Raw genomic sequence first — 22928 nt, 5'->3', positions numbered from 1 at the left:
AGACAGCAAAAGAGTCAGTCGGTAACATACTCTTCCCTCACTAATATAAGTAATAAATTATTGTTGAACATAAACCGTTCTTGTTATCTTGCGTGCACCCCTAGCTATCGTTTTCCCAAGTAACAGTTTGGTGCTAACTGTGGGGTAGCTTTTGTCGCAAAATTAAATTTGTTTTTGTACGCATATAATACTTTATTGTTTGGAAATTAAAAGTGACTATCGGGTAGCACACATAGGCAAGTGCCGCAAGCACACTACATTAGACACATCAGAAAAGAATCAACGAATGACAGAAATCTCAATGAAATCACAGATTCACCTGGAACAGCTCACATAGACACTTAGAGACCTATACAAATCATTTAGATTTCACTACGGTATCGGAACAAAGGCCGACAGCTACCTTAAGGGGGCTCACCATCACGAAGATGTAGATAGCCATACTAATTTTTATCATTTTATCTGCGGGTATAAATTTAATGTTTTGATTTTCTTTCTCTCATAGAAGAGGGAAAATATTTCAACAAGAAACTGCGGGAAAAAAAAACGATAATTAATCTTTCTAGTGCACTGCTTTAAACTTGACAAGAGTTGGAGCCAATGGCAATTTTTTTAAAGCATGATCCTGGATCATATGCACTTTGGAAAAAAACCAATGAAGAGACACGAGTTCTTACGTTAAAATTGCTCAAAAATATTAAACCAAAGATTATGATTGAAGAAACAAATCAGAACTTAAAAATAGATGAAGCAACACATAAGGTTGTCGCGTTGGATAATTTTAGATTGGGGTTGACGATTCAAATTTCAAAGAAATGGGACCGAGAGAACAGGGAAAGGTTAACAGCGACTCAGAATTTAGGCAAGAGAAAAAATAAGCGGAATCAGACATTACTACGAACTAAACCGTAAAGAAGCGCATTACAATCAGCCATATGCTCTACTATGCGCCTAAGTGTCTCTACCTTCCTATTACAACAATAGAAATAATAACAGTTTTTACCCTTAACATAATCAAAATAAAAGGTCAATATGTAAATACGACGAGAACAACTAGTTTACGAGCTCAAATAATAATAATCAGAACGCCTCGCTGAATTGTTAACTAAAATAACCAATTAACTAACATATCGAAAACCGGCAACTACAAGATACCTTACAAGAATTTTCCTAGTGCCAAAACGTACGATTCTTGCACATTGATGGTAGCAGCTGTCAGAAAACCAATATTTCTTAGGGATGAAATTTAATATTATAATACATCCGAACAGCACCACCAAACGAATGCTGCTATAAAGTGGAGGCCTAGTACAATTTCCTTTATTCGGACAATTGAGTAAGTTTATAAAACCAACGATTTCCGCCCAGTATAAAAAATATTTTATAGGACTTTTGAAGGATACATTGCGGAGCATAGCAGCCTATCAGTTTTGCAAGCGACTATCATTATTTAACTCTGTTTATGAGCCAGTTGTCTTAGATAGAGTATAATAATATTTAAAAAATTTTTTAAATCTTTGATAGTTTCCGATAGTAGTAGATATTTTAAAATAATTTTTGCAAGCATAAGGACTTTGCTTTGGAAAATTAATACTTCTCATTAAAAAATATCGAAAACTATAAAAAATTATGTGAGATTATTTGATATTTTTGTCGTTATTAAAGTATGAATGTCGAATTAAAGCAGACATATGCTAATATTTTATACTCTATATACACCATGTATTATTTTAAACTATGTACATACATCTGTGTAATCAAAATTAAAAAAAAAATTATACATATGTAAATAAAATGTACACATACATGTATACATACATGTGTGACACGCACAAGTATGTAAACATATCGGGATCTGTGAAAATCAGTAGGGTCTCCGTCAGGTTCTCTAAAAATGGTGTGGGGGGCTGGAAAAAGGGTGGGGGATTTGGACGAAAATTAGGATTCATTGATCATATTGTGACCGGACTTGTTTAAAGTATGGTCTTAACTGTTTTGTTTATATGTTATTCGTAGGTCTCTTAGGATTCAGCTCCTGAGCTTTATTTGTTTTTTTTAGTCAAGTAAAAATAATTTTTTGAATAATACAGATAATTTTATTCAATTTTTAATTTTTTTATAAAAACAATTCAAAACAGGTATTTGCTTAGATACAGTCTATTTAGATCACTTAACAGATTATGATATTAATTACATTACTGATGAAAATTTACATTTATTACTGACTGTTGTTACTGCTGCTTTGGAGTTCCCTAATGCTTCGTGCAGTAATTTCCAGGGATTACTTTTACTACACTAATGAGTTCGTAGCCTGTAAGGGGTTGCGGTTTCTGTTTTCTCTATTGCCGGAACCATTTTCGGTGGGCCTCTTTCGTTGTACCTCGCTCCTTAGCGTAATCTGATATTATTGATACTCTCGAACTGCACCCAAATTGCCTCAGCCAACAAGTTATGTCTTACGTGTATAAGGTCCTCGCGAGTCATAGGAGTCAAAAGTAGACTAAAACTTTAAAGGACAGGTGACAGACGTAACAAGAGCGATTTTTCCTTTTAATGGTGAGTTTTTATAGTGTCAGAGCGAGTAAAAGAGGCCTTTGGTTGAAGTAGGTCAACCAATGAGCGATATTCTTGCAGATTGCGTTGACAGAAAAATAGTAGGCTTGCACGATGATGTTACATGTTATAATTTCATATATTAGGAAATAACAATAAAACAGTACCAATCGCATTTTCCTGACAAGTACGATTGAGTTTTTTTGGGTTAGCGATGATGAAAGCTCGCATCAGCAATAAAAGAACGCCAAATACAAGTTCAAGTGTGACAGTTTATAAATTTCGAAATTGATCCTTTTGGAGATTTAACAATCACTTTTGAATAAAAAGAAATAATGTGTTAATTACAAATTTTAAAATCTGTATACGTTATTAGAAGTGGACAATAAATACGCAAGTAAATAATTTATTCATACATATAATGTACAATTTCAATACATACGTGCATTCTTACAAAGAGGCTAGCTGTATTATATGTCAGCATATTATTAAACATTTACCTTAAAGCTATTACACACACGCATATAAGTGACGTATAAACTCCTCTTGTCATATAAGCTTGCTTTATATTCACAATACGTCTTATCTAAATTTGATGGACGGATAGCATTCGGTTATAATATAATTCATCTGTATCAACTCAGGATGTAACAATCATAAAATTGTATTTGCAAAGCTTTTTTATTCTTTAAATTTATCTGTTAATTAAATGTCATAAATTTCGTTTGATTTAGAGATAAGAAAATTTTTTGTTTTCTGTAACTATATACTGAAGTATATGAAAAATAAAATAAATTGTACGCATATGTTAATAAAATGTATACACCTTCGTGAATGCATACATATACAACACTCAAACGTATGTATACATATCATGGACCGTGAAGATCGATAGGGTTTCCATCAGGTAGTCCAAAAGTGATGGGGGTAGTAGGGGGTCAGAAAAAAATACGTGGGGGGGGGGGAAGTGGAGGGTCTGTCAGAAATTTTTTGTAGTTTTAAATTTTGATACTATTATAGCAGAGCATTCATATTCTATCAATTTATGCTTTTTTTTGTTATTACGTAGAAAATACATTTGTTAATTTGATAACTAATGTATTATTGTAATTTTTTATAATGGTTTGTAATTTTTTGCTATGAGATATCCTTTCTTTTACGTTTAAAAACTTTAAAGTGATTTAAAACCATATTTTTTTTTAATGACTACGTTTTTATAATGGATGCGATACAATTATACATATATATAACTGACTCCTTATTCTTACTTCGAGACAATAAAGTAAAAGTGCTGATACGACAAACTTGACCTTGTTATTTTGAATTACAAATTGCTTGCCATCAGTTTATTTATTTTTTTTTTGCTATCCGATTTTTCCTGCAATTTGATTTAAAAATGTAAGGATAGTTATCAATTAACTTTTTGTGTAATGGTAATATTCTTCAAATGGCTACAATCTTAATATAAATGTGTAACTGATTCCTTTCTTTAAAACCCCCAAATGAAATGATAAATATTACAATTTTGACCTTATTATTATGAATGATACATTACTTTTTATTTCCTTGCAGAACATTAGCATAAAATATTGCAAACCCAGAATATTTATAATAAAACCCAATTAACTAACGAAATTTTCCATAATTTATTAATAGATGCTACGTACATTTTTTTGAGTAACCTGAAGGTGGTAAAATCATTTTACCTTTGATGTCAGCAAGTGACAGCCTCATAGCAAGTGATACAAAGAAGTTTTGACTAAAACTTCGCGCGAGGTACATTTCTTTGCACAGCGTTTTAGACAGTAGCCCATTGCCGCTCAACAAGTGCAGTACTTAATTATCAAAGTAACTAGCTGTAAAGTGACTCATTGGTCTTTTCTTTCTTTTGTCATTTTTTACGAGTAATTTAAAATTAATTAATTTTAGACAAGTCAAAGAAAGTGAAAAATATTCAAACTAATAACCTAATTCATTCGAAGCTACTAGAAGAAAGGAAGGAAAATTAATAGGCATATTTTATAAAACTTTCTCTTTTTTCTTTCCTATAAACAAATCAATATTTAGACTGTTTGCGGGTCCCACAGCCCGTAAAGAAGAATAAGACTACTGTCCATAACCTTTAGTTCTGAACTAAAGGCAGCGTTAAGTGATAATAAAAAACATTTGAAACAAATGGTAGCAAAGCGTAGCTCTGATCTTAAACTATTTCTTGGTTTATTCTATGTTTCTTTGTTATCATTTTTGAGGCAACAATAAACACAATTTAATGAAGCACGTAAATGAATGACATAAAACGCCCCATGTATGATAGTGCAGTATACGCAGACGTGTATATGATGTGAGTATGGGAAGAGGACAGTATTTTTAATATACTTATCGTTGTAGTTAAAAAAATAAATAAAAATAATAATGCATTGCTAAATGAACAGTAAAATAAACAGAAAAGGAGTTTTACTGACATAAAAATAAAAAAATGAAAGTAAGATAACAATCTGCATTAAGTAATGGTAAAGAAACCAAAATTAGTAACTTTTAATGCTAAACATATAGATATTTATCCGACAATTGGATCTGCTAAATTAAGCGGTTTATTGACTCTTACCTTGAATCTGCTTATCAAAGCGATTCGTTTTCTGAGTTCTGCTATAATAACAGACATTGAAAATCTAGGATCTGCTTGATGGAGCGATCTTTTTCTAATGTACAACGTTACTATGATTTTAATAAACCTAGCACTGATTTACCAAAAAATAATAAATATGAGACAGAAGTAGTACGCTTAAGAACAATAATTATTACAATTCAATTAATGTTTAGTAGAAATACAAATATTTTGAAACCTAATTAAATACACGCTTTGATAAATTAATGGTTTTCACGGAAAAAAAAGTTTCCGAAAAGCCCTCATGAACGTATAAACGCATAGACAGATGAATAACTACATAAATACAAATATATATATATATATATATATATATATATATATATATATATATATATATATATATATATATATACTAGTGGGGCTAAAGCCCCCCTGCGCGCCCTGCGCGCCAACCCCCCAACTTCCGAATATTTTATAAGAAATACATTTTTACAATTTTTGTGTATTTATTCTTAATTATTCTTAACTTTTTCAGTTACACAGTAAAGTAATTGTTAGAAAATGATATATGTTGGAATATGATAAATTTGACGTCACCACGTCAAATTTTTAGTGGGAATTTGTGATTCCTGATACATCAAGTTATCTTGAAACATTCAAGTTATTATCTGAAATAAAAAAAACACGTAAACTTTTTAATAAAATCCAATATTCTATTCATGTTAATTAATGATAATAAACATACATTAAAATAGGAAAATCAAACGAACTAAATAAAGAAATAGTAGATGAAATTAGTAGTTATGTAAATGCTAGATATGTAAGTCGAATGGAAGCAGCTTGGAGACTACAAGAATATCCAATTTGTGGTAGAAGTCATACAGTTGTAAATCTAGCTGTTCATCTTAAAAATAAACAAAAACTCATATTTAAAGAAAATAATATCAAAAATGTAATAAAAAATTATCAAACACCCCTTACAGCTTGGTTTGAATTAAATAAAGTAGATGATTTTGCAAAATCACTAAAATATGTTAACATTCCGGAACATTACATTTTTTACAATAAATTTAAAATTTGAAAAAAAAGGAAAGATACACTGAAAAATATTGCTATAGGTAGATTAAACATAGTATCTCCAGAAGATCATGAACGCTTTTTTTCAAAACATATTTTAAATAAATTACATGGGGCTACATTGTTTGAAGACGTTAAAAAACATGATGGAATAACACATAAAAATTTCAGGGATACTGCAATTGCAATGGGTTTAATAGAACATGATTCTGAAATCGACAATATTTTTAAAGAAGCCATAACAATTATGTTTCTATACCAGTTAAGAAAATTTTTTGCTTGGTTTTTGATTTCAGAAAACATTCAAGGAGATAAAATATGGAATGAATATAAAAAATATTTTACGGAAGACTTCGATAATGATAATAATAATTGTGCTCTTCTACATATTAATCAAATTTTGGTATCGGAAGGTAAATCATGTGAATCTTTTAGTTTACCGACACCAACCATTAGCAACTATATAAATAATTGCAATATTGAGGAAATATCTTTCAGTAAAAAAATGTTCGATGTAATGTACACAAATTTAAATGAAGATCAAAGAAAAATTTTTAAAACTATTTGTGAACAAGATGAAAAAGTACATTTCATAGATGGTCCTGGTGGATCCAGAAAAACCTACTTATATAAGACACTCATTTATTACTTTATTTCTAGAGGTAAAAATATTTTGTCAATGGCTTGGACAGGAATTGCATCTGTATTACTACCAGAAGGTATGACCAGTCATAGAACTTTTCGTTTACCTCTAGACTTAGATAATATTGAAAAAGTATTTTTAGAATTTAAAACTGAAAAAAAAAATTAAGGTAAGTTGATTTAATAATATGAGACGAGGCTTCTATGATTCCGAAAAAAGCTTTAGAAATCGTTAATAGAACGTTGAGAGACTTGTGTAATACAAAACTTTGCTTTGGTAATAAATTAATAGTATTAGCAGGAGATTTTAGACAAATCCTTCCAGTTATAAAAAACGGTAATAGAACTATAATTATAGAAGAAACTATTAAATCATTATTTTTATGGAACTTCTTAAAAATTTTAGGATTACAAAATAATATCTGTTCTAGTAATAACGAATTTTCAAAATTATTGTTAAGAATTGGAGAAGGGGACATAAAAACATTTAACATTCCTAAATCCTGGATAACAGATGATGTCTGTACCAAAATATTTGGTAATTACAGCAACTGTTTTGACAATAACGTGATACTAACTTCGCATAATAAATATACTTTTTTTTCAAACAATAAGATTTTAAGTAAATTACATGGGGAAACTAAAACTTATTACAACATCGATACTGCATCATATAAAGGTGTTGATAAATCAGATAATAATATTCATATAAATTTTCCCGTAGAAATGTTAAACAACATTCGTGAAGGCTTGCCACCTCATGAACTTAAATTAAAAATAGGTACAATAGTAATGTTAATTCGAAATTCAAGTATATCAGACAGATTATGTAACAGTACACGATTGCGAATTACCAAATTACTGAAGTATGACGTAGAAGGCGAAATAGTAACGGGAGAAAAAATTGGTAATAAAGTTTTCATTCCAAGAATTACATTAAATACTGGAAATACTTTATCATTACCTTTTATTTTACATAGAAAACAATTCCCATTAGTTGTAGCATTTGCTATGACTATAAATAAGTCTCAAGGTCAAAATTTTGATAATGTGGGATTATACTTAACAAAACCTCTATTTTCTCATGGTCAATTATACGTGGCTTTATCAAGATGCAAAAATAAAAATGGAATTTTTGTTCAAGTCGATAGAGAAAACAGTTTAGAGATTGAAAATATAGTTTGGAAAGAGATTTTTGAATATAATAATGTATCTAATATTCATAACATGATTTAATTATTATTTTTTTATGTATAGGTAAAATTTATTAATTAAGAATACATATCATGAATGTATATCGTGTTCATCTATTGTACCAATTTCAGCATTAATTTAAAACAAAATAGAAATGGACGTAAGTCTTCGTGGTTTTATCAGGCTTTATAAGATGACTTATAAAGTGATGCGAAACTTTTATTGTTTATATTAATGATACTCTAAATTTAACTTAAGTTTATGTACGTAAAAAAAAGAATTGTGTAATAAAGGACTATATAAGTGATGATGATATAATAATTATGCGCACCAATATATGTGTATATATTATTTGGTTTCAAAATATTGTTAACTCCATATAAATTGGTTTTTAAACGTACTTAGTTGTATAAATAATGATGTTTTGCGCAACAACCCCCTATGAATCAATTTATGACCTTCAATTCCTTCTTGACGATGAAATAAATTATGGCAATAAGATAGGAAGATTAAACGTACTTAGTTGTATAAATAATGATGTTTTGCGCAACAACCCCCTATGAATCAATTTATGACTTTAAATTTCTTCTTGACGATGAAATAAATCATGGCAATAAGACAGTTTTGTCTAAAGATAGGTTAAGACGGTATGATTACGGTCAGGTTTCAAAAAAGTGGTGTGGGGAGGCGGTTGGGGCCATGAAAAAATTCGTGGGGGTCAGTGGGAGGGCCATAGGGGGTAGGTGGGGGAATGTAGGATGTTTTGAGAAAAAATACTATACAATATTTCCATGTGATTTGGTAGGAATGTGGTAATAGACTTTAACACATTGACAAGGCTGGCAAAATGCAACGTTACAAAATGCTAACAAAAAAAGTCAGCCCACCAAAAACTTTATGCTTACAAAGAAACCAAGGGATTCAGTAAATCGAAATACAATTGATTGTATTTAAGTTTAGCTGATTATAGTATTGTGCAGTAATCTGTAACTATTTGATTAAATATTAAAACATACATTGTTATTATCCCATGAAGCCATACGTAGTTGAACCCCCTGGCTTGAATAAAGACTTATACCATACTTCTATACTATTCATATAATATTTTGTGGGGGGGGCGGTGGGGGGCCATGAAAAATTGTGCGGGGGGTCAGTGGGGGCCGTGGGGGGTTTTGAGAAAAACTACGATATGTCAAAATAAGCAAGAAAATAACGGATTTTTACTTTATTTTGTGGGGGGTTGGTGGGGGGCGGTGGGGGGTTTGTGTGGAATGCCCCACTGAGTTAACTATATAATATAGGAAGATACATATATATATATATATATATATATATATAACTATTAATACATTATAGAAGGGTGGACCATAGTGCTCTCTCCTAATCGAAACAGGAAAGTGTTAAGTTACACGCCGAATACTCTCTCTCTGTGCAGAAAGAGCCTTTAATCATACATCGCGCCCTAAACGATGCTGACGTAGCAATTGAGATATATAGCTGCGCATGCCATTCGAGAAATTCCGGTGCCGTATACTCTCTGCCTAGTTTGAAGCAGAGGGTACCACATATGCATGCTTGATTGTGCTCTCTCACTTTAGTTTGTGAACATTACATACAGCATCTTATAAAATATTTTTTTAAAACTAATAATCAAAATTAAAAAGAAGAAACTATAAATTTTTTCTTCTCCCGAACATAACTAAATCTAATTTAAAAAAGAAAAAGTAGTGAAACATAGAATAAGAGTATATGTATATAATACAATAAAGAGACAGAGTGCTACACATGTTCATGAAAAGACTAGCACCTCTGATAAGCTAGACGGTATATAATTTTAGTAATTTTTATCAATAGCAGAATAGGTACCCTAACAAGTTATTCTTATCGCATCAAATAGGATAAGTTAATCAACAACAAACTAACAATCAGAGTCACGATGCTAATAGGCAGTTTACTAATTATCTGAATAATAATAAACAATAACAACAATATATTAAAGGACGCAATTATTACGGAAATTATTAAAAATAGGAAAGATATCAGAATTTTTAGAATCAGTCGGAGAACTCCAGTTATCAGAATTACCGGAATAATTTTGGACAATATGATAACAAAATCCTAACGATTTATGTACTTTAAAAAATGCTCACTGCAATTCTTGCATCGTGAAGCTCCTGTATTCGTGAGATCTCTTAACGAAAAGCTTAAGAAAAATTGTATTTTAATATTGTATAAGAAATTCACTACCTTCAACAAATACATCGCATAAAAGTAACGGCAATATCATAATACCTTTTACTACGCGATAACAAGTTGATTTTTAAATTTTCTATTCCTATTTTGTTTATTGACAACAAAGTCGATAATATGGGCACTATTTGCACCGAGCCCCCAATATCGAGCCATATATATATAGCGCCAACGCCGCCAGCAGCTGTAACCTAACCATAACCTGCTGTTAACTTTGTATTCAATCCTGGCAAGATGGATCAAAGTGTGTATCAGCTATTTACAAATAAACGCTTAATAATTGACATCCTATATAAACAAACTTTAAAATGTAGGTAATATAGTCGTTACAATGACAGGTTATGTAAAACTCAGAGCTCGATAATTGGGACTCCAAAATACGGACAGGCCTCCATGATATGGTCTCGATAATAGGTACATAGGCTGTACAGGGGCTCAACAATGGAGCCAAAATATAGTTTTGATGTTTAATCAATAGTTATTGTAATCATTAATTTTTTACCGCGGAAAAATTCTCACGTATAGTTCATGAGTTAAATAACCAGTTAGTACTCAAATTACGACAAAATAATTAAATCTACGTTGATAATTACATTCATTTTTAAAAAATTTTTCTTAGACCCTCGATAATAGGGACATCTACCCCTATATTAAATACGTGTATTTTCAAAGCACTACTATAAATATTGAATTCATGGAAAGCTAAATGTATCCATCAAAAATATTTCATTTTTGAAAAAAGGAACATGAATAAATGCATTGATACTACGTATATACTATACTAGTTAAGGTAATAAAGTATTGAACTTATTTTTTCAGACAGTAAGATGAATCTTAATGCAACTTTTTGCGTTCGCTTTATTTAGAGCGTCAACATACGATGTGACCTAAGTTATCGATACATTTCTTTGAATAAGCCTTTCTTATAAACAAAATGCATTTTAAAACAGTATTTTGAATAGATAATAAATACTCAATTTACAAAAGGATAAATAATGACATAAGTAAGTTCACTTCTGAAATTAAAGGGTTTTTAGGGTCGCTAAGAACGACTATCACGACGGCAGCGGTCTTCGAGGTACCTGCAGTCCAGGATAGATAGTATCCTTATCGTCCTCTGAACTTTAATTGGTATTAGTAATATAATTAGTCGAAACTTGTTACTCGGGGGTTTGTCACTTCTCACCAATCTAAAGTTACTTTTTTTTAGCAACCTTGCTTGACAACTATTCGAATAAAGATATAGATATGAAATAACAATTGTCATTCCTCAGCAGTACAGCCCTCTTAATAGATATATACATCAATCCTTTGGAATTTTAAAAAAGAATTCAACTATTTACTACCATAATATCAGCTTTTTATTGCAAGTAATGGTTGATGTTTCGTTTAAAACTGTATAAAAGAAATCTTACTAATACATAAAGCAAAGTCGCTAACCGCAAAAACTACTCAACCGGTCTTACTAAAATTTTGCATATTAATTCTTGGCACTTCCTAGATGGTTTTAGTATAGTTTTTATCTTGAAAAAGTTAACGTTAAAAAAATAACAATAGCAATAAATAAGCTCTAAGTTTTGCAAAAAACGCCAGCTTTTCACGTTAGTTCAGTAGGATCTGCTAGGTGGCGTCGACATAAAATCGAAGCTACCTGCAACATAATTAAATAAGTGTGGTTATAATATGCCAAAGCGTCACGGAAACTTTCACAGTCAACCACTAGAAGTACATCAAGCAGCATCAAGAAGGTTTATGTTAGTCATGCAGCTGGATATCCCTGTTGCCGACAGCACACTTCTTTAATAGGTAAGTGACACAGGTCTACTTCAATCCTGAACCTACAGAATTGGTGAGTGCCACCAATAAAAAAAGATTCTAACCGATACCGTCTCCGGAGGAATACCAGGATACGTATCTAGCCAGAGTACAACCTGCTCCAACACTTCAGAATTATGTGGCCGTTCCACCATCCAGCCTGGTGCCGTCACAGAATTTAATACTACAAATGCAAGCCAGGGAAGATAGCCCTGAGGAGCACGGGCAGCCACAACGGATTCCTTCTGCGTAGTCATCCTAATGGCATACCCACAGAGAAGGTATTCTCTAGGCCCACTTTCCCGACTAACGATAAGCAGTTGGTTATCCAGGGAACGATATGGAGACAAGATATTCTTTGGTCATTGGCGTACCTCCCTCCATCACGGTCTCCGTACACAGAGACTTCGAGGGTAAGAGTCAAGCTACCTGCAGTCAGCTCTTCATCATCAAGAATAACAATAAGGAATAGCTGGAAGTATTACCACTGGCCCTTTTCAGGGCCATTAAAAGTATTTACGTTCCCTACTTAACCATTAATCTCATTGATTTTTTTAAGGGCCACCTGAGTTTTAACTATCTTGCCAACAAAAACATTTTTACTACCATTTCCGAAAACGATTTGTCGACTAAAAGACTATGTTAACTAAAGACGACCACTATTAAACCAAGTCAGTCATTCACTGGCAGTCGTCACGAGCGGAGTTGTTCTTCGCAAGGCTGGGAACCCCGGTGACCGACGACCTTATATTACCCTCTCGACTCTTAGCATTCAACCAGGAATCACCGATCCTTTCCAAGGTCTGCGCTGGAAGACTCTAACAGCTATGAAGAAAAAAAAACCTTGAGCCAACGGGACAGTCTTTAACGAGCAAGCATCACGAACCAATCTCCCCACCTCAGTCACCAAAACAACTGAGTCTGCAAAAAAAGAAGGTGTTTTAGACACCAACGTCTTCGACGTTATACCAGGAGCCGTTGGGAAAGATATCTACAAGTAGGCCTAAAGCTTTGAACTTTGTAATTTTTCTTCCAATCAGTATGAGGCTTTAACAGCAGGCCAGAGAAGATCACCCTGAGATATCCAGGCAAACACGTTTGCTGGAAACTTCAGTCAAAAAAGAGTTTACTTATAAAACTGACCGGTCCTTTTTTGGGCTATCGGACGTCGAGCTACCTTGCCAAAAAATATATTAGAATTTAACAAAGCTAACAAAAAACAGCCCTCAGGACTCACAAAAGTCTTAACCATACCAAAAGTCGCAAGAGGAAACGTTATGTGCATCTAATACGTACAATTTTAGGCGTCAAGAAACTGACGCAGATTATTTGTTGAGATTGAAACAGCAGCGTCAAAATTGACTTATAAATAATCCATTGCGTAAGAGATAAATTTTTTAATCAGTACCTTAACGGTAATCTCTTAAATCTTCTAGATTTTTAAATATGTAGAATTTGTACTTGTATTTCTATGTTGTAGTTATATTTGTAATTATATATTTTCAATACGAAGATTTTCATTCTGAGAAGTATCAGGAATAAATGTAAAATTTCTAACTGAAAACTTTTCACATTACATGTTAGCACACGACGGTGTTCCATTCAGTAAGTCTCGGGCGAAGCCGAGACGGGGGACCGCTTGTTATTTATAAGTATAGGTACTTGTATTTTCATGGAATAGATTTCTTATCTATAGTGAAATATTTAAATGTCCGTCACTTTTGTTTATAAGTCCACGCGCTAAAAATTACATAATGTTTGCCCGCAAAAAAGTTCATTGGCTCTCCCAGTGAGGTGTTGTCGCTGCTGCTCCACGTTGGGGAGAATCAGTCTTCCAACGGAAGAGAGTACCTCTCTTAAACAGCGGAAGAATGTCTTTCCTCGTAAGTGCCTCACGTAGATAATCCATACCAACTCTCTCTCAGTAAAGGGAATGAAACAGTAAGAAACGTAAACGGCTAATGTAATTTTACTGCAATAAATAACGAGAACGATGTTACTATTAAAGTAAATACAAGGGAAAATCTACCCTTCGAATGAATTAAGCCTTCATTTGATTCCGATACTTGTTGCGAATACAAGAGACCAATGATTAAAAACAAACAAGATAAAATAAGAGAGCTTAAAGGACTTTCGTGTACCCGTCACGAGAACCTAGAACAACAAGACCGTATTAATCGACTGATTTCCAGATTCCCATCCACAAAACATTGATGATACTGACATCGTATGGATGCCAAATTGACGCCGAATTCCATCACTATGATGTCTTTTAGTTATCAATTGTCAAAATGTTATCTTCAGACAACTGATAACTAAAAGACGTCTTAGTAATAGAATTTGGCATTAACTTGGTATCTATACGATATCAGTCATGATCATTGTTTTATGGGCAGATATCTTCTTGTTACTGGGAGACACTTGACCTTTCTTATTCTACCTTTATCCTGTACTAATCTCGTTGCGCATGAAACCCCGACGGAAAATAACAACTTAATTAACACTAAACAATATTGTCACCCACTAATACATAGTAAATTATTAGAAGATAACGTAGTAAAATACTTAACAAGGGAGTAATTGAGACTTTGTCATCACCGTATAATTCAAGTCTTTGGAATATTCCTAAGAAATCTAATAGCCATGGAAATTCAAGATTCAATGTAGTAATTAATTGCCAAGAACTTTTAAAAAAAAAACCATTGGTGATGAACATCCATTGCCTAACATCGCTGATATTAAAAGGATCCATATATTTTTCGGTTTTACATTTTGGTCAGTAGACTCCAAAAAATTCCTATAGCTGAACATGACAAATACGAAACAGCATTAACGACACCCTATGGCCATTACCATTACAAACGAATGCCCAAAAGCTTAAAAAAGCACTTGCCATGTTCCAACAACTGATGGATCTTATATCAAAAGGGTAATTAAAAGTTAAAATGTTAGTAAAAGTAGATGATATGTAGTAGAGAATGACCATAAAGTTTCGTTATTTTCGATTAATTAAGATCAGCAAACATGGTATTCAGCTAGATAAATAAAATTTTTGCGAAAAAAAAAGTAATTTTTTTAGGGCATATTAGTAGACAAGCTATGGTGGTTCTAGAACAGCCCTTCTCTCCGTGGCGTGTACCCCTCTGCAGCGTGCCCCTGCTTCCCCTGCGACTAATGGGCGAGCGGGTCCAGCAGTTTCCTTTTTTGGCGCGCGCCGCTTGAGTTTGTGCGTTCTACCTGCAGCGCTACTGGAGTTGTGCGCAGTGCAATGCGCGTCTGCAGCGTTGATTTGCGCGCTGCTTTAATATGTAAAATCTTGTGCAGCTTGCACACGCAATGGTTATATGCATTTTTCAATGTTAGCGAGTGTGTTGCATCATATGGTAGGATGTGAGGTGGAGGGAAAATAATTGTTAACATTGTTGTTTATTTTCGATCAATCAGTTTATTTTAAAATAAAAAAATTTACATGTACAAAACTTAAATTGCAAAATGATTTGTTAAACACCTTATTCTTGAAATGCAATACACTTTCACAGCTCTTTATTATTATCGTAGTGGTTGTCGTCGTTGTCGTCAGAAACATCAACCCATTCCATGTTAAAGTAAAACTTTTTCATTCTTTTTTTTATTCGTTGACGTTATGAAGAGCACACATGGATCTGTAGGCACCGTTGCGATGAGCACAAGTATTATTTAATCTTGGAAGTTCAAACGGTTGGTAGTCTGTCACACCAGTGACTTTAAAGCCAAATCTTTCAAGCACTTTTATTTCAGATCTCAAATAACAAGTATCTTCGTATCATTTTCAAGATTCTCCCATGAAATATTTCCTATTTCTAAGTACTCAATTTTTCCCGAGTCCCAGCTTAGTCCATGAAAGTAAAGTTCAAGGTATAAATTTTTATGTTTATACTTTGGTGGTAATTTTCGCCAGCTGAAGGGTGCTTTAAACATAAATACGTGTGCTTCTGCATCGATAGCACCGAGCGAAAGGATAGCTAATTCTTTGAGTACATAATCATTACCCGGTTTCTTAAAACCTTGCATGTCAACGAAATACTCCATTTTCTTTGCTATTATGATATTAAGTTTAATTTTTTTAGCTTTTCATAACCTTCATTTCTAGACAAGATTCTTTGGTGATTGAATACTTACCGACAAAGTTTTTCAACTAAGATTTCTCATTTTTATCATCATCGTCCTTACTAGAACGTTTTTAATACTTAACATTAGTCGTAAAATTGCTTGCAATCGGTTTATGCGACATATTGATTAAACAATTCTACAGTCTTTATCTTTTGATTTTTCCATAGATTTTATTTTTCCAACTTTCACAGCTTTCTTCTCGTTTCTCTTCATAAATTTTTCCCACTCTTCTCGTCATCGTTTATTTTCTGCTTCTTCTTTACTCCGACTGTTGCTCTGACCTTTATCCATGATGGTTGAGAATAAACTGATACTTGTAGAGCCTATAAACTAGCTGTATGTAGCTTTACATGAGTTTCTTAACATCCCTTCTCATTGGACTATACTGAACGATACGGTAATGCAAAATTAAGCAATGAGCTGATGTATTGGCAGAAAAATTGTTATGCAACTCAAATTCTAGCCTCACATCTACTGGAGCATTTTTTAATGACTCGTTTTGTTTCGAACAATCAAGGATGATTTAAGGTATTCGATTGAGAAAGTGATGTTTGCCTAATGAATGCGTACAATCTTTGCCATAGTATAAATTTTGAAAATTAGCATACATATTATATAGCAATGCATACTGATTATGTGTTACATCGAGATTAAGATCACCATAAGGATAATTTTGTGAATTTAAATGGAGTTTCACAATTCTTACATTGCAGTGATCAAACATGCTAGCGCTTACGTTTTTTAGATTTTTTCAATTTGTTTGAGAGTCTAAAATAACATAACGTGGCTTTTCCAACTAATTTAAATCTAAACTGTCCAAACATGTTTTAATGTGGTAGATAAGAAGGGATACTCATATAATTCCTAAGTTTAAAAACTCATAGATGTAAACTTATCTTTTTGTAGATAATTTAGTAAACAAATTTTATGAGAATCTGACATTACCACATAGGGCATAAGCCACTTAAGCTTTACTATTACTATTTTAAAGTCTTCCCAAGTTTCTGTGACCGCAGGATCAGCAGCATTAGCATTAACTGGAGTTTGCAACACGGCATTTATATTGTTTCTTGCTCTTGTAACTATAAATCCATGTTTTACATTAACAACTATCTTGCAATAGTCTTCAGCAAAACCTAAAATCATATTCAGTGGAAGTATGATATCAAATTAGCCGTTATTATTGGTAAGGTTATCATCTTCTTCTTCTCCAACGCCAAGCCAACCAGCATTCATCATAGATTTGTTTTGATCAGGATAAAGCCATAACCAATTTTTCATAAGGGTTGTGAGACCAACATTTTTGCTCTTGTCTACCTCTATAGCATTTATCTCATATCGTATATCTTCAAATAAGTGACAGATGGCGTTATTTATCAATGCGGTGTTTGTTACTGCTGTATTTTTATCTGCTTTGACCAATCTTCTGTAAACATGTTAACAATTTCTGGACGGTAAAAGACACAAGTCTTGATGTTGAATTGAAATGCGAATTTCATCGCTATTGCCATATGTCGATGATGCATACAGCTGATGAGCATGAATTTCAAAGTGCGCAATTGATTCGTCAAATGTGACTAGAGACTGAATACTTAGAATCTTGATTTTGTATACAACAAAAAAGTATCCAATTTAGTTTTCACCAGGGCTTTTTATTTTTAGACCGAGACTTTTTATAATTTGAATGTTTTGATGAGTTAGTTTTTGACGTGCCAATCGTTTTCTCGGATGTCTCGATGCTTTAATGGACTTTTTTCTCTGACGTCTCAACGGTTTGAGAGCTTGTTGTTGACTGAGTGCTGGAGTGCATATTGAGCTGTCTATATGATTTGTCTGATTATAAATGATACCCATTATGGAGTGGGTTTTATGTGCAACCTTATAGTTATGACTTCTCCACGAAAATTGATTATATCACCATCGCGATCTACAATGCGTAGTTGTTTATGATCAATGATACGTTCAATAATCGGTATTCGGATATATCCAGGTGGTACAGTGGGAAAAAATTCATGAATCGTGTGAACTTTGTGACTTTTTATGTAAGCTCCACTTGTGATGTTACATTCAACTCTTAATGTGTTTATCTTTATAATAGCTACAGGTAAGTCTGAAATATGAGTGGTATTATTTTTTAGAACTCTGAGTGAAACCTAATAGACAGCCTATTGAATCTTTAGGTCTAAAATCAATAGTATGACTGCAATTGATAAAACTTCGAAGCGTATTATTGTTTGGCTTGAAATCGAGAGTTATGTCGCGAAGTTATAATACCTCAATCAAAAATTATCTGATACCTTTAATCTCATAACTGCTTGTTAGTAATACAATAACTTGATTGCCGACATAAAATTTATTACAATTTTCATCAATATTTGGGATTGAGTTGAATGACAAAAGTTCTACTAAGCCAAGAAAGTACTTGTGTTTTGGTGATAATTCAATCGGTGGAAAATACTGTGCTTCTAAAACAGAGGAAGTACTAGAAAGGCTGTGTGTAAATGTTTCTTCCATGGTTGTTGAAGTGTAACTGAGTGGTTTCTCCCCATGTAACAAAGCTACATTTGTTTTAAAAGAAACTTTAAGCACAAATGACCACAGTTGTAGGAGTTAAATTCTTAATATTTCTTATGATAATATTTCAGTTTACTAACTTTCAGATACAACATTAAGTCATTAGGTGGCTGTAGATCTCTAAAACTGTTAAAGTACACAACAATATTACCATATTTTCGATAAGCCACCCAGTGAGTTCCGGGTCAATTCTTATTATCGGCATTCACTATAGCTGTTTCACAGAACCATCGACCGTCAGCAGGCGAACTGTTTCTCATGAATACTCCACGAAAATGAGGAATTTTCAAGATTTTAGAATATTTCACCTAATCTATGTTAGTCAGAGCTCAATCGCGTAATTTTATTTCTTTCACTTTTTTTTTTTAAGGTTTTTTTTCTAAACCTTTTCCAGCGCAAAGCTTTAAATAGACTCCTAATCCAGTTTTATGTGGTTTGAGATAAAGACCTTTTCTAAGAGCAATAGCTTCCATGGTTTGATTATGCCTCTGACTTTCTGCTAGCTGCTTTTTAGCTGACTTAACAGCATTAATGCTCTTCATAATTCCAGCTATTCTATTAGCTATAGCACCAGTTGCACTCAAACCAGCAAACAAGGGAATCTAAGGTAAGGCCCCACCAATCTGTGTAGAAAAGCGTAAAATGCGCGGAATCGTTACATACTTTTAACCCCCCGATTTTTTACCTGCACTACAAGCACCTCTCCAAGCACTACTAATGACATCTCGAGCACTTTTACTTTTAGAATTCATGTTTTGCGAGGCAGCCTTAATAACTGCACTTAAAGCATTACATTGTTTTTTCTTTGACCTACCCATCCTTTTTTTATTTTTTCTAATACCCTGTTTTTTCTACTCCATCAACCCCATACCAAATTTACTTTTAACCTTCATAGCGCCGGTCACCAGGGCAGCTGCTGCTCTTTCACCAATACTTGAATCTAAAGCTTCAACTCTTTGCCAAGCCATCTCAGTTAAGATTTTATCGGCGTCGTGTCTGGCTTTTGAATCGCGTCGATTTTTTGAGTATGCTATATCATACTCTTTGCATGCCACATCCAGCAGATTTCCTCCGGAGTCCGCTCTAGCAAGACGCTGAGCAAGCTTAGTACCTGGACTGCAGTTCTGATAGCCTGACGAATGAAGCTCTACTGGTAGAGAATTTATGATTTTATTTACAAGACCATGCCCTTTCTTACGATGCATGATGATTAGTCTTCAGAGGTTGGATCATGACTAATCGTTCGAGAAAATAAATAATGTACTTATCGTAGACAAATTCGTTGACAAATAAAGAGCCGTAACTATATAGGCGTTGTACTATTTCATTAAAAGATTAGTTTTAACTGATTATTCATACAGTATGGACATGGAGTTCAAATAGCAATCCATAAAATTACAAGTTCCTAATTTTTACGCTATTGTAAAACAAGAAAAGCGTTCGGATCGACATGGTGAACTACTCCCTGACAGTATTCGCGAGGTATTTCGTGGTCCATCTTATTGTGGTAAAACTAATAGCTTATTAGCTTTAATTATACATCCCAATGGAGTTAAATTTAAAAATATGTACGTGTATTCAAAATCGCTACATCAACCGAAGTACAAGATTTTAAAAGAACTATTAGAGCCTGTAGAGGGTTTGAAATACTTACCTTTTAGCGAACACGAAACTGTAGTCTCACGAGATGATGCTTTACAAAATTCTATAATGATTTTTGATGATATAGCTTGTGAAAAACAAAATAATGTAAAAGCTTTTTTCTGCATGGGTAGACACAAAAATGTGGACTGCTTCTATATTTGTCAGTCATATGCTCAGGTACCAGAGCATTTCGTAAGATATAATGTTAACTTTTTAGTTTTATTTCGTCAAGATGAAGTTAACTTGAAGAATGTGTACAATGATCATGTAAACTCAGACATGTCCTACATTCAATTTAAAAATTTATGCTCCAATTGCTGGAATGATGATAAACATGGATTCATTGTTATAAACAAGGATAGGCAAATAAATAATGGTCGCTATAGAAAAGGCTTTGATAATTTTTCTGTACATTAAGAACATATCCAGCGCAATCATTACAGTCGGTTGCAAGACATTGGAGCATCATTATGTATCAATTAGAGAAAGACGTTCTACTTCAGTTAGTGAAGGCGCGAGAGGCAGTTAAAAAAAGTATAGACTGTTGAAGTTTGGGAAAAATGAGGCTGAAAAAGTGCTTAGTGAAACTTTCAAACCAATTGCAGATCCTTAAATGGAAATTTTTGCCGAAACAAAAAAACAAAAAAATAGTGATAACTCTGTTACTCACAATTATTTTTATAGTCAAAACGATGAAGAAAAAAATAAAATTAATAAAGTGAATCAACAAAAAAACAGAGAAAAATTCAGTGAAAGTGATTTAACATTCGAGTCTGCCATTAGTGAAAGTGATGATGATGATGATGATGATTTAAACGATACTATTCAAGACCAATCTCATGATTCTGTTTAAGTCAGTAAAAACTTATCAAATTATTTTTATTTACAAATACTTGATCACAATCAGAAAGATTTATAAGATTCAAAGTATGGAGTGCGAAAAGAAAATAAGCTGTACAAACTTGGCGATTCATTTCATTTTTGTGAATTTGTTTCTAAAGATTAAAATTACAAGATTGTAATATGTATCAAATAATAATGAAAATGTTACATAGAAAGAATGTTAAATAAAAACTCAAATTTAGAGAAAATCATAATTTATTTTGTCATCTTTTTTTATATTACGCATAAGAAGCTATAATGTGTTTTTCATTATATACTATAAACAATTTAAATTTATTTACAGCATTCAACAATTCGTTATGAAATTCTTCGTTTTTGAACAGAGCCGAACTTATTCTAGTCTGCAGAAAAATTTGAAATTCATCGTCAAGTTCTGCAACTATCTCAGGTCCGAATTTTAGTATACACTTTTCTTAGTTTTGACACCATAAAGTTTTGATTAGGTGTCGATCCAGAAAGTTTCTTCGTAGGAAGAAAATCGCTGTCAGCGATTTTGTTCAGTGCTGCAAGATCCATCTTTAACAAAACAAAAAATTAACATGACAATTAGCATAAAATACTGATATATTACATACTACGTGTAAATATGAGTAAATCTTTGCTGTGGAAAATATATTACCTTTAATGTATCTAGGTTTTTTACACGGCATTTCGATTGAAAGAAAACGAGATAAAGCGGATTTCAGCTTCCGTTGATTAAGTTCAACCTTACTTGGATCTCTGCTTGAGAGTAGACTGAGCTTGTCTCGGTGCGACAACTCCTTATACAGTGCTGACCCCTCCACTATCAACTTATGTGCTAGTATTCTGCCTACTTTTGGCGGATCCAATACAGTAACTACCTTTACAGCTTCTCCTACGTGATTGGATATCCCTTCTGTCGAGCCTTTCCTCTTATTGGATGATCCTACTCCCACTATGCTGTAATGACCCCATGGTAGAGTATCTGTACAATCAAGTAGCAAATATCGTTTGTCGTCATAAGCACTTGGTACAATTTATGTCTCTTTTTCACTAAAACGCGATCCAATATTTTTTTGCTCTCGTTTAATAATAGTATTTTTATGCAAACATGTTATGTAATCATAAAAAGTTATTGCTGCGTTTACAATGGAACTTTTAACACCTTTTGCTTTCTTTACGGGGTTTTGATCTTAAATTTTCACACTACACATTTTGCTTCTTAGTCCCACGAATTCCAACATGATTTTCTCATGGCATTCATCCTTCATCAAACCAACAATTTTTTTATTAACGAGTGATATATTAAATCTATTATCCGAATGATAGTCTAAAGTATCGAATTTTGAATATTTTCCTGCATTATATTATAAATATTTTGGTTTGTTATTTCGTTCACTAGACTATCAGTATCTGTGTACAAAAATTTGCAATGGTCTTCCATTTTAGTTTTCATAAAGTTGTAATGAAATTGATACACAAGGGTCTTTGACAGGTCTAAGACACTTAATCCAACATATATTGAATTTTTTATATAAACGTTCGTACGAAGTAATTG

At 32.8% G+C, this 22928-nt stretch overlaps 1 protein-coding gene across 2 annotated transcripts in view; it reads right to left on the bottom strand.

Moving 5' to 3' along the window:
• Positions 1 to 22928, bottom strand: part of eIF6 (eukaryotic translation initiation factor 6) — a 221775-nt gene that overhangs the window by 528 nt on the left and 198319 nt on the right. The window lies entirely within an intron of this gene.

Source organism: Copidosoma floridanum, unplaced genomic scaffold, assembly GCF_036245765.1.
Source record: "Copidosoma floridanum isolate Cflo_tuat_1 unplaced genomic scaffold, Cflo_Japanese_pri ptg000028l, whole genome shotgun sequence".
Classification (NCBI taxonomy): Eukaryota; Metazoa; Arthropoda; class Insecta; order Hymenoptera; family Encyrtidae; genus Copidosoma; species Copidosoma floridanum.
Note: the sequence above shows the minus strand (reverse complement) of the source record. Positions and strands in the feature narration are given on the sequence as shown.